Source organism: Drosophila bipectinata, chromosome XL, assembly GCF_030179905.1.
Source record: "Drosophila bipectinata strain 14024-0381.07 chromosome XL, DbipHiC1v2, whole genome shotgun sequence".
Lineage (NCBI taxonomy): Eukaryota > Metazoa > Arthropoda > Insecta > Diptera > Drosophilidae > Drosophila > Drosophila bipectinata.
This window is the reverse complement of record NC_091734.1, coordinates 21,848,893-21,863,223: the sequence shown is the minus strand read 5'-3', so window position 1 is coordinate 21,863,223 and position 14,331 is coordinate 21,848,893.

The window sequence follows — 14,331 nt, the reverse complement described above, 5'->3', positions numbered from 1 at the left end:
CTCAACGGATATCGATTTAATTAAACAAGATGTAGAGTCCAAATGTAGATGTAGAGTGATGTAACCAAAGGTCACACTGTAAGAAACATTAGTAATTAAAAAAGTCGTGTAACCAAAGAGCCATTGAATTTGTTCTTCTAAGACAATGAGCCCAACAATAAGAATTTAGACATTTACAAAGTCAAACATATTTATAACGCAGTTACCAGTTATAGAACCTCCCCGTAAGACTAAAGAGATCGTTCAGTGCTACCGATGCCAGGAATTTGGACACACGAAGTCATATTGTGCCAAAAGTCACAGATGCGTGAAATGCTCTTCTAACCATCCCAGCAACATTTGCTCAAAAGATAAAGAGGTACCAGCAAAATGTGCCAACTGCAAAGCAGATCATGCTACAAAGGGTGTAAAGTCTATCAGGAACTTATATCAAAAAAATTTCTAGGCGGAAACAACCACCTGAAAAACACCAAAGATAACAATAATAAAAATGACTTTGGCACATCTCAATCATTTACTTCGTTTAGCAATTTGACACAACAACCCAAAGACTTCCAGTCATACGCTCAAGTTGCTGCAGAAAATATCTCGAACTCGTCTTTAGAAACAGCTTCTAGAGAAACAATTCAGCTTACAAATAATTTACTTAACATGATAATGTTACTTGTAAATAAGCTATGCAAGTAAATTTAAACATAGGAATATGGAATGCCAATAATGTTACTTGTAAATAAGCTATGCAAGTAAATCTTAACATAGGAATATGGAATGCCAATGGGCTTTCCAACCATTTAATTGAAATAACTTTATTTTTAAAAACAAATTCCATCGACCAATGCATATTTCAGAAACACACTTAACCAGAAGCAAATCTTCTTTTAGAGTTATTGGATACGACACAGTAAGAGCTGAACATCTGTACGATAGAGCTCATGGAGGTGCCGCAATTATTGTCAAGCACGGCCTTAAATTTAAAATCAGATAAAATGTATTGAGATAAAATGTATGCATGCTGATGTATCAGTAAGAGCGATTTATCTCGCACCAAGATTCTCAATAAAAAAAATGGACTTTAAAACTTTTCGAAAACTGGACTTTTCGAATGCTAAACATTCATTGTGGGGATCCAGATTGACAAACCCGAAAGGATCGGAGAAACAATAATATTACCACATTGTCAACTGGTAAGCCTACATACTGGCCAATAGATAGTCGAAGAATTCCAGATTTTGTTGATTTCGTGTTGTTCTCTGGAATTCCACAATCACAAATGAGGGTAATGGAAAACTTCGACCTTAACTCAGACCATTCTCCAATAATAGCAACTTACAATACAATAGCCCATTTGCTGGATAAGCCCTATAAAGTCATTACAGCCTATACAGACATTAACGCATTTAAAAGCAATTTAGATTCAGCTATAGGCCTGGACATTTCGTTAAAAACAGGAGAGGAGATAGACAACGCTGTGGAGCTTTTCACAAATTCAATTGACAAAGCGAGCTACAGAAACACGAACCATGCTCCTAATCTTCAGCAACCAAATCAATTGTACCTTTCAACAGAACATCGACAAAAAATACAAAATAAAAGGAATCTGCGAAAACGCTGGCAAGAAACCCACTACCCTGGGGACAAAAGATTATATAAGAAGGCTGCATCTGAGCTTAATGAACGGCTGTCGAACATACGCAATGAATCTCTAGCTGAAAATATGAGAAACTTAGACCCTAATTTCTGCAACAACGAATACAACCTATGGAGAGCAAATACCTAAAGAGACCAACTAAAAGAAACGTTAACATTCGTAATAGCAATGGAACTTGGTAAAGGTCTGACAACGAACAAGCGGAAGCATTTGCAGAACATCTGCGTTTCGTGTTTCAGCCAAACGACATCAGTAATCCAATAACAGAGAATGAAGTAGAAAACTTTCTTGAGTCACCCTGTCAAATGAGCTTGCCTATTAAAAGCATCAAGTATGAAGAAGTCGTGACAGCAATCAAATGCTTGAACAACAAAAAAGCACCAGGCCCTGACGAAATAGACGGCATCACCCTCAAAACTTTACCACCAAAACGCATTCGGTTTCTCACTCTCATATTTAACGCAATTCTCAGACTATAACACTTCCCAAGTCAATGGAAATGCGCAGAGATCATTATGATCCTAAAGCCACTCAAAACAGAAACAGAATTGACATCATACCGTCCCATAAGTCTACTGACAATATTCTCGAAAGTATTTGAAAAAATACTATTGAAGATAACGTTGCCAATTTTGGGCGAACTTTCCATCATTCCCGAATATCAATTTGGATTCAGGAGAGGGTCCTGAATGTGTCACAGGGTCATTAATAAAATAGTATCCGCATTCAAAAACAAAAAATACTGCACTGCTGCATTTCTTGATATACAACAAGCGTTTGATCGAGTCTGGCACAATGGTTTATTTTACAAGACAAAGAACTGGCTACCTGCTCCATACTACTTATTAATCAAGTCATATCTAACTAATAGATGCTTTTACGTGCAGCAGAGAAACGACTCATCAGCACTAAATCGCATTAACGCAGGCGTCTCACAAGGAAGTGTACTGGGGCCAATTCTGTACACCCTATACACGGCTGACATGCCAGGTACAAACACATGCACTGTTGCAACATATGCTGATGATACAGCCGTTTTGGCCACAAGCATATCCAAAAATGAAGCATTCGAACTCCTGCAGTGTGACCTAAGCCTAATTGAAGACCGGGTTCTTCCATGGAAAATAAGAATCAACTCCCTGAAATCAGTCCAAATTACTTTTTCATTAAGACCAGGCAGCTGCCCAAATTTTGCACTTAATGGCTCACCAATTCCACAAACTACATGTGTAAAGTATCTCGGGTTGCATCTCGACCGCAGATAAACATGGAAAAATCATATCAAAGCAAAATGTCAAAAGCTCAGACTTAAAACACTAAAAATGTCCTGGTTGTTAAGACGAAAATCACAAACCACTCTGGAAAACAAAATCCGCCTCTACAAAGCCATACTAAAGCCCGTCTGGACCTATGCGATACAGCTCTGCGGAACGGCTAGCAACTCGAATATTGAAATTTTTCAGCGTTACCAATCCAAAACGTTGAGAAAAATTGTCAATGCTTCATGCTACGTAACTAATGCAAACATTCATAAAGATCTTGTTAAGAGGAGCCCTAAATAAAGGTCGTACTCCAATGAGTTCCGTTTCAAAACTGATTTTATTCGGTGAAGTTCTCTTATAAGTACGATACATGAGAATCTTAAACCTATGTATTTAAAACTACTTATCAACGCACTGCACGTTGACATGCTATGCGACCCTTTCTCAAGTGCGGATGCGCTTATGTTTATGTTATTTATGTTAGGCTGCAGGGGATCGGTTTTAGATTATGCTGTTTGACTCGTATTTCATGGGTCCGATCCCTTGAAACTCTAACTTAAGAATTTCTATAAAAAACAGTAAAAGAAGAAATAAAATTAGTAAGAAATACATCGACAGACTCCACAATCACGAAAATAACTTAGCCTTAAATCTAGTGGACAATAGCTTAACAGTAAAAAGACTGAAAAGATACCATGTTCTCAACCTTCCCGATAGATAAATTCAAAATAATGTAAATATGAATATACATAATAGTAGGGCTCATTGGAAAACTGCTATTTCTGTTAACTTAGCATTCTTTATAAAATTTACTTATTGTTTTTTCATAGACAGATTGTAAATAAATAAATAAACAAACAAAAAAAAAATTTTGTAATTGTTCATATATTTTATATCTATATTATTTCATATTTGTCGCAGTTATATTTTTTCCTATTTTTAATATTTATATTTTTTTATAATCCAAGTGTTTTGATTTATTTTAGAAAATTAATTAATTTTTATACCCTTTATACCCTTATTATAATTTTGTCCAAAAGTGTCCAACGCAGTGAAGGAGAAATCTCCGACCCTATAAAGTGTATATATTCTTGATCAGGATCACCTCCTGAGTTGATATGAGCATGTCCGTCTGTCCGTCTTTTTTCCGGTGCAACCGTCTTTCCGGTTTTTTATAGCTCCTTGAAAATATTCACAAATTGTCAAGATAACACTTTTGTTGTCGCAAGCACGCTAAATTCGATTCTTATTAATTATAATGTGTGGCTAGTGTTAGGTTCTACATATACGCAAGACAAGCTAGAGCCGGATAACAAAGAGTAACCCGCAAATGTAGAATCTAGATAAACATCTGTGCAAAAAAAGTTCCGTTAGCTGCGCGCATGAGTAAAATCATACGAGTTGATTTTTGTGAGTTGAGTGCTACTCTTGTTCAAAAAAATTATTGTTGAACCGAATAAAAAGCGCCCGAAATCATTATGCTGTACACGAGCCGAACAATTTGGACTGACACAAAAATCTCTCGCACCCGAGTGGATTTAAAATCTACAACGAAAATGTGAGCGCATGCAAGTTTGATCGGCTGATCCGAACAGCGTGATTATTCGGCTGTTGAGCGCGTACGAATTTTTTTTCATTCACCCGAAGCCGTTCTCTGCTCGGAACTGGTTGCTCGGAAATGCCTTAACTTTGTTTTTTGTTGAGTTAGAGAGTTCGTATATATATGTTATTAGATTATATCCTATAGCTGCCATATAAAGATTCATTATGATTTTATCAAGTCACTAGACTCTAGTGACTAGAGGCACCCTCGGATGCCTTTAACTCTCGTAGAGCTCCTTTTGCAGACTATACTAGTTCTCCTTGTCGACGACATAACCCTGCTAATTTAACCCTAATAAGACTTATGAGTTAAAAAAAAATGGAACCACAAAAAAGCCTTTGTGGGGAGTGGGAAAAGGACACATATACCATTTTTTAACGGTGAATCCAGAAACACAATAAACTTTTATTTCGATTTCTATTGTTAAAATTGAAATATAACTCTTATTTTCAATTTTTATAATAATAATTAAGAATAAGAATTATTTTTCAATTTTTATATTAATAATTGAAATATAACTCTTATTTTTAATTTTTATAATTGAATACCGCAACATAAGATATGTAGCAGAACACAATAAATAAATTGAATTATTGAGGAATCCTGTATTATATCCTTTAAGGACATTCAATTCACCATTTAAAAAGCACTGCGCCCCAGATCATAAAAATGTTAAACGTTTTTTAATAGTCCACTCGGTTCAGAAGTTATTCGCATTCATTTTGTATTTTCAATTTTTATAATAAAAATTGAATCATTTTTATTTTTTTTTTTTATAAAAATTGAAAAAAAATGTTTATTCTTAATTATAATTATAAAAATTGAAAATAAGAGTTATATTTCAATTTTTGTCATAAAAATCAACAAATAATTTTTATTTTATAATTTTTACTTTACAAATTATAATAATTACGGTCCCTGCTTACGACTCGTGCTTTACATTAGGTTGCCACTGCCGTCAAAGGTGTTCCGAAGTGGAGAAATGTTTTCCCTTTCGATCTTTGCGTTCTGTTTTATGTGCTGCTAGCGTACTAAAAGATGGATGCGCTTCGTCTCGCTCTCTCTCTCTCTTTATGGACTTATTAATCGCCGATTAAGGGTCCAATAGGGTCCTTTTTGACCAATATTGAAATTTGAAATTTTGGTAGGTTGATGCTGTCAGAGACTTGGCTCTGATGAAATATCTGTCGAGCGTGAGGTGCCTCTAATCTATCGATTCAACAGAAAACATCACAGTGCGGTAGGAAATCGCACTCTTGGCAGGAGTGTTCCTTGATTCCGTAATGGAATGTATCGAAGCGGAAGGAGTCACTTTAAGTTCCTCCTTTTCTGTGTTCAATTGGTGATCCTGGGCTGACAGGATCACACAAGGGTCATCAAAATGTAAATCTGTAAGGATTAGTTTAATCAAAGGGTACATAAAACCAGGTTTTTGCCGCAACTTGCACTTGAACCAGTGAAATAATGAAAGAAATGGATTCAGAATAGGTTTGCCTGAGACTGATTTTATTGATATATACCTGCAACATTCATGGATAACTTAATGTTATATATGAATATTGCTTAGGTGGTAGATATTTCACAGCACATATAGCACAAAATAAAATGATAAATTTACAATTTAAAAGTGTTAGTTGTGTTTTAATATTTTGCCGATTTCATTAATCGGATACTCAGCAATTCAGTTATGTGTAGCAAGCATTTTGTTCATGGCCTAATATTTTGTTTGGTGAGGGTATTATAATTTTGGTTAACGCAGTTAAAGAGACATCTCCAACCATATAAAGTTTATATATTCTCGATCAAGATCACCTCTTGAGTTGATATAGGCATATTCGTCTCTCTGTCCGTCTGTCTGTCTGTCCTTTTCTACGCGAACTAGTCTCTCAGTTGTAAAGCTATCGACTTGAATCCATCGGTTACACACTCTCTTCTTTCCTTTGCACGAAGTATATAAATCGGCCGGGTTCGGCTGATGTTAGTTATGTGTCTTGAATATTCCTAAAAATTTGTGATGAATCGGCTATGTGTTTCTTTGAACAACCAATTACTACATGTTGTAGGGGGGCGTTGTTGCCGCAAAAGACTCCAGGAGTATGGACGATCGGCGACGGCCGACGAGAGAGGGAGAATGCATAGAGGGGCGAGCGCGGATGCACTCTTTAGCGCGAATGTGCTCTTCAGCGCGGATGCGCTCTTAAGTTCAGCGGCCCAACGGCCCCTCACATAAGCATCCCGCCCCCCTTGCAATCACTGGGGTTGCAACAGATCCCTCGTCGCTAGCTATGTGCCACTGAAGCTCGAGAGCGTACACGGGTCGATGAAGGCCCCCGTGTCGAAGATCCGGGTCCCGGTGTTGACACTGTTCCGGTTCAGCAGCGACGATAGAGTGGGCGCAGAGACCGCGTCCTGCGGGGGCCCTCGAGGAGAGGCGGAAAATTGCCTAGGCGCGGATGACGCGGGCGGACGAGCGGTGGGCGGCACCCGATGAGTGGCGGACGAATGCAGTGGAGCGCTTGACGACTGCCGGCCAGTGGCGGAAGAATGCCGAGGAGTTGCCGACGAGCGCCGGAAAGTCGATGGCCGTGGATCGGCTTGTGAGTGCCGGAAACTGGCGGACGAAGGCAGAGAAGTACCCGAACCGCGCCGGGAGTTGGCGGACGACGGCCGACGAGAGAGCGAGACACCCCGTGTACTGTCTCCCGCGCTCCGTAACCAGTGCTCCTCGGTCACGGGGTGCAGCAGCGTGTGGTGATCCTGACCACACGTCTTACAGCCGTCCCCATGCCGATCCGTGACCGGTGCTCCTCGGTCACAGGGTGCAGCAGCGTGTGGTGATCCTGACCACACGTCTTACAGCCGTCCCCACGCCGACAGGATCCGTAGGAGTGCTCGTGGGCCAGGCAGGCGACATCGTGCTGAATATGACCTTCCGAACATCCGATTCCGAACTGATCTAAGTGGGCACCTCTCTCTGATCCAGTGAGTCACCGAGGCTGCGGGCAACCCGTGTGGAAAAAACAGACACGCTGCGGGTTAGCCTGGGAATTACCGAGGAGAATGGACGGAAGAATGTCAGCTCCTAATAACACATCGACCTGGGAGCTCTCAAAGAAGTTGGGGTCCGCCAGGGGAATGTCGGGCAGCCCCTTGAGACGATCTCGCAAAATCGGATATGATGGCAGATTTTCTGCCAACTGCGGAAGAACGTAAGCCGCAGTCTCTAATTGCAGCCCGGGTCTAGACGGCGACCGAATGGAGAATTGGCACAATTTAGTAGACTGCGCGGAAATGGTCTGATTAAGGCCGGAAACTTGGGCGTGAATCGTCTTGAAGGGAAACTTGACAAGGTTGAACAGTCGTTCCGTTATGAAAGTAAGCTTCGGACCCTGAGTCTATCAGTGCTCGTGCTTGGACGCTCGTGCCACCCCAAATGGCACACGTTGATAAGGGCCGTGCTCAATAGGACGGCTCCTGACCCGGAAGCAAAACACACCTGCACATTTGACTGATCGACTGATTCGAGCCGTTTGCCGCGGTGCAGGAGGGTGTGGTGTTGGCTGTGGCATGAGAAGCAGGTGTGGGCGCTCGTGCAGTCTCGCTGCTGGTGCCCTCGGGCAAAACAGTTTAAACATAACTGCTTCCTCCTTATGTAGTCAGAGCGCCCATTTACGTCCATTTCTAGGAAACGCGGACATAAGCAAATGGGGTGGTCCTCCCTCGAACAGAGATCGCAGCCCATTTGGCCCGGAATCACTCGAGTTTCGTATGAATTGAGCCTCCGAGCAGGGGCAGTAGGAAGTCCCGACCTTGGCGGAAATTGCCCGGAGCCACTAGGCCTGATGTCGTCGATGGCCTCCAGAGTGCGATGGCGCTCTGTCAGGAAGTTATCTAATTCCTTCCATGTTGGAATCTCGGCCTTATTATGTACGGATTGCTCCCACATAGAAAGTGTGACTTTGGGGAGCTTTGACGAAATCATAAATACCAGGAGACAGTCCCATGCCTCAACATTGATGGAGGACATTTCTAGGGCTGTCAGACAACTCTAAATGGTGGCTTGCAGCTCCTTCAGCGCGACCCCGGACTCTTGAGAAATAGCCTGGATGTTGAAAAGGATCTTCAACTGGCTGTTGACCAATAGCCGCCGGTTCTCAAAGCGGTCTGTGAGGCTTTGCCACGCGGCGACAAACCCCTCATGGGTAAGCGGAGCTTTAGAAACAATGGCGTGGGCGTCACCACTTGTTTCGGACAGTAAGTGGAACAACTTTTCTAACGGGGTGAGCCACGAGTTTTGGATGTAAATGGCCGTAAACAAGTCTCTGAAGCTGGGCAACCGAAGATAATCACCCGCAAAAACCTCGGTATCCACTGGAGGTCACTGGCAGCCCGTAAACGCGGTCGTGTGGACGTTGACGGAAGCCTGAGTGGATTGGTAAGCAATTTTCTCCCAAAACTGGGCAATACACCTCGAATAGACGGAGTAACAGTAGCTGTACTTCGATTCCAGCACTGTCGAGGTAGCCGCATTGTCGTCTGACACGGCTAGCAAATCGGAGCAGCTCTCATAGCTCTTTTCCACCTTCTCCCACAGTGCCCGAATTTGGTCCCGATGGACTTCGCACATGTATTGGGAGCCTATTCCCGTTTCTGGGGCGCCCGGAGTATTTATGTTAGCCTCAAATTGGCTAATTCAAACTGTTGTGGCGATGAACTTTTTCAGCGCCGCTTCGACCGCACTTGGAAGCGGTCACTTAAATAGTTTTGCACATATATCAATTTTCTATGAATAATAATTTTATGTTCTTATATAAATATCAAACAATGATCTATTAAATATATGTTAAGTTCATTCAATTTGTACATTTACTACCTACATATATAAAATGAACAAAAAAATCTAACATGAAGGAGTTAGAAAAAAATCAAGAAAAACACGTTGCACATTTATCAATTTTACTGAGGTATGTATGTTTATTTTATGTATGCTTATTTTTAAATGTATCTTTATATAATTTTTATGTTTTTTTTTTTCTTTTTGGATTGCGCCATTGAGGTGAAAATCTATCCTAGATACTATTGGCCCGTACCAATAGCATGCACGATTCACCGGCATGTCTAGCCGGCGCCTACGTACTAAAGACACCCCCGCACACACCACAGACCCCGCGGTACCACTGCTAAGTATTACTTCGCGGGGAAGGGTTGCCTAATCTAGGCATTTTCCCTTAAGCGACGTTCATTTTCGAGTCTTCTTAAGTCGCCCTGTGTATAAGCTATCAACTGGCTTACCCAGTTCCATTGCTCCTGTGAGCTACACATGAATTCCACGAGCTGCTCTGGATCTGGTAGCGATCCGACGGTGGCACGATATCTCCTACAATTGTACAAAATGTGCTCTGGGTCCTCGTCTGCTCCTGGGCAGTTGGGGCACATTGGACTCTCGTCGTGTCCGAATCTATAGAGGTATTTTCTGTACCCCCCGTGACCTGTAAGAAACTGGGTAAGCTGGTAACTAACCTGACCGTTATTCCTTCCGATCCACTCCTGGATGTTTGGTATTAGCCTGTGCGTCCATCTACCTTTGGTCGTTGCGTCCCACCTCTCCTGCCATGAGGATAATGCCGATTGTCGGGCTGACGTCTTAATGGCCTCTCGGGATGAGTTCCTTCCCCGTTGCCGATTGGCTGCGTAAATTTCCTCCGCTTCATTAGCCAGAATATCGATGGGAATCATTCCAGCTAGAACGAGGGCGGCTTCCTCGGATATGGTTCTAAATCCGGATATGACTCGTAGGGCCGCTAGTCGGTACGATGCCCCTAGCTTTTTCTTAAGCCCCTGATGTCTTCTGACTGACGCAGCCCATATCGGCGCAGCGTACAGCAAGACCGACGTGACGACACTGGCTAAAAGGCGTCTCCTGCTTTCCTTTGGGCCTCCCACGTTTGGCAGCATCCTTGAGAGTGCGCCTTGGATCCTTGCCGCTTTTATGGTGGAGTACTCCACGTGCGCTCCGTAGGACAACCTGTTGTCCAGCATTACCCCTAGGTATTTAATTGCCTCCTTTGAGGTGATGCAGCAGTTGCCCACCTGGATGGTAATATACTCCACCTTCTTCCTGCTCGTGAAGAGAACTGCCTCCGTTTTATGTGCTGCTAGGTCCAATCCAGAGTCAGTCATCCAGGTTGATATCCTTCGTATTGCTTCACTCGCGTTGGTTTCCACGTCCTTGATTTCCTTCGCCACCACGAGCAGCGCCAGGTCGTCCGCGAAGCCGATGAGTTTGCATCCTGTCGGTAGTTCGATCCTGAGTACTTCGTCGTACATGATGTTCCAAATAAGTGGCCCGAGGACCGATCCCTGCGGCACCCCCGCGGTCACCTCATAGGATTTTGGTCCTTCGTCCGTGTCGTACAGCAGTGTCCTATCTGAAAGGTAGCTGGATAATATTAGTTGTAGGTATCTAGGAGTTCCTGCCAAGAACAAGGCTCGTTGGATACGTGTCCAATTAGCCGAGTTGAAGGCGTTGCGGATGTCCAGTGTTACCATCGCGCAATACTCCTTATCTCCCCATTTCCACCGGGTTCCCGCGATGGCTGCTTCCGCCGTGTCGGTCACGGCTTTGATGGCGTCCACCGTGGAGCGCGCCTTCCGGAAACCGTACTGGCTGACCGAGAGCGTTCCTTTTGCCTCAGCGAATTTCGAGACGCGAGTAGCTATGGCCATCTCGAGGACTTTCCCTACCGTGTCTAGGAGACATATGGGCCTGAATCCTGATGGGTCGTCTGTCGCCTTGTTCCCTTTCGGCAGCAGAATGAGGTTCTGCCTCTTCCACTTTTTTGGAAAAGTGCCGTGCTGAAGACACTTGTAGAAGGTCTCAGCGAAGACCTCCGGTTTCTCCTGCATGGCCTGCCTCAGGACGGAATTCGGCACTCCGTCTGGTCCTGGAGTCTTTCTAGCCTTAATCCTTTTTGCGTAGTTCCGGATCTCCTCCTCCGTAACTGGCGTAAACGGCTCCCCATCATCGGCTGGTATAGTCTCCCTTTTTGGCGGGTGCTTCGGGAACAGAGCCTCCACTATTTTCCTTAATAGTGTAGGGCAAGTTGGTCTTAGGTGCTCTTGCCCTTTAAGCCTTTTCATGACGACCTTGTAGGCTGTGCCCCATGGGTCCACCTCCGCCTTGTCGCAGATTTTTTGAAAGCATTCCCGTTTGCTGGCTTTTATAGCCAGTTTCAAGGCCCTCTTAGCTGCCTTGAACTCTTCCGTTCTTGTGGTTAGGTCCTCTGAGCCTCTTGCCCTTTGGAAGCGTCTTCTTGCCCGCAGGCAGGCGGTCCTTAGTTGCTGAATGTCCTGGTTCCACCAGTATACTGATGCTCCTCTTCTGCTGGGTTTCCTCCTAGGCATGGCACTGTCGCAAGCATCTGATAGTGATCCTGAAAGTTCTTCCGCTGCTCCCTCCGGGGAGGATGATGAAGTCCGGTCTAGCGTCTGCAGGGTTACCGAGAGTGCTTCTCGATCCAAACGCGAGTCCTTCCATTTCGGTCCTGTCACCTTGGGAATCCGTTTCCTACTTACCCCTCCAAGGGTAAAGTGTATGGCCTGGTGGTCGCTGAAAGTAAAAGCATCACTGACCTCCCAGTTGCACCTCCTTATTAGTGCGCTGCTAACGAAGGTGATGTCGATAATAGATCCACGCCCTGCCTTGCTGTACGTCAGCTTTTGGCCTCTATTGGCCAAGACCACGTCTAGTGCCGCAAAGTGTTCCAGTAGACTGGTACCCCTCTCGTTCGGTGCTCGGCTTCCCCACTCCGGGGACCAGGCGTTGAAGTCCCCTCCAATGACCACCGGCGATCTGCCTCTTGCATCCGCTACCAGGCTTCGTAGCATTCTTTGGTAGCGCGAGATTTCCCATCTTGGCGGGGCGTAGCAACTGTAAAATGTAACCCCATTTATTTTGGCCCGGACAAAACCTTCGCTGGATGTCCTAATGTCCTGTGGAGCGGTCTCCGTTGACCACAGAGCCGCACCCTTGCAGCTGCTTGTCAGCCATCCGTTTCCAGGGATGCTCCTATATGGTTCCGAGATGAGGACTACCTGTGTCCTTTCGTCTCTGACCGCCTGCCTAAGCAGCGACTGAGCCGCCTCGCAATGGTTAAGGTTGAGCTGGGTGCACTTCATTAGCGCAGTGTTTTGCCATATGGCCGTCCTTGCCACATCTCCTGCACATTCGTGAGCGGTCGATGGCGCTCTGACATTGTTTCGCCATGTGCCCAAACTCGAGACATCTGAAGCACTTAATGACTCTGGTCCTTTCCCTGAGTCTGCACCGCACCCAGCCTACCTTCAACCAGCCTACCTTCATTGCTTTCCGAGCACACGCTGCAGGCAGTCTAATTATGGCCGTCTGCGTCTGGCCAAAAGCCTTCCTTAAAAGGATGTCGCTTACCGACACTCCTGGAGATTCCACCAGCTTTCCAATGGCTTCAGAAACCTCCTCCTTTGTAGTGATCTCGTCCAGATCCCTGCACTCGATTTCGAGCTTGTGCGACAAGGAGCGCACTTCTACCTGATCACCTACCGATTCCGAGACCAGGGCTTTGAAAGCTGCTGTTTCCTCCCCTGACCTCTTCAGTTGGAGCAATAGCTCTCCTTTCTGGGTCCTCCTAATCCTCGATACCGCTTCGCCTAGTCCTTGCAGCTTCTTGTCCTGCTTCACACGTCGCAGGATGTCGGCGTAACTAGATTCGCCCTTAGCTGTGATGACCAGTGCGTCCGGCCTTGGCTTCTCCTTGGGAATTGAGCTAGTTGCCCGCTGCTTCTTCGGCAGTTTCTTTTTGGGGCCAACCAGCTTCCATTCTTGGACCTCCTTGCTCGCCTGAGTTTCAGGTTCCACGGTCTGCCCTAGTGTCCTGGCTTCCGCCCTCGTTCGAGTCGCCGCCTGCGCAGTCTCCCTCTTGCTCCTCTTGTTGTTGGGGGGGTCTGAGCCTGTTCCCTTCCTCCTGGGTTCCGCTAACGGTCGAAAAAGGGGCGATGTTTGTCACGCCTGGTGTGATTTAGGCGCCTCCTTACGTCCCTGCTCGCCCGTCTGAGAGGCTAGCCGCTCATAGAGAGCTTGGATGCTCACTATAGTGTCCCTCATTGGCTGGTGGATGGACCTCCTTTTGCCGTCCTCCAGCATCTCCACTAGTTGCGCGATCTCCTTCCCGAGGTCCTGCAGTGTTGTTGCGTCTCCAGCCTTCTGGTTTTTACTCCTGTTTTGGTCTACTCGGATTCCTGAAATAGGAGGGGTACCCCCCAGCTTGCTGCTGGGAGATCTTGCAATTTTGCAGCTTTTTGCGAAAGCCGCCTCTCCAAATGTATTCTGGTTTGTGGTAATACTCATTTTATTGGGTCCCAACTCCTGAGCCGTTGTCCTTAGGTGTTATGCAGTCGCGTCCTTGATCCCATGGTTGCCTTTGCGCGCAGTGAGGTCCATGCTAGGGTTGACTCTAGCCCTTACGAGGTGTAGAGTTCAGAGCCAGATCCGCGTTGGTCAGGTATGGTTCATCTGAGCCTGCACGGCCAGCTTAGTGGCGACACCTAAGGAGCGTTTCCTGGAGACTTGCCAAATTTTAGCGGGACGGGGGCAGAAGCTGCATTAGCCTGGCAGCCATTTCGGCGGGAGTTCACTCCGCGTACTCAGGTGCCAGAATACCGCTGTCCGTCAGCCCAGGGTTCGTCGTCTCAAAATCCTTTTTCCAGTTACCTATCCCAGGGCTTTACTGGACTCAGCCCTGGTCGCTATCTCGCTATTTTGGAGGGGATGCCTTTCGGGTTAT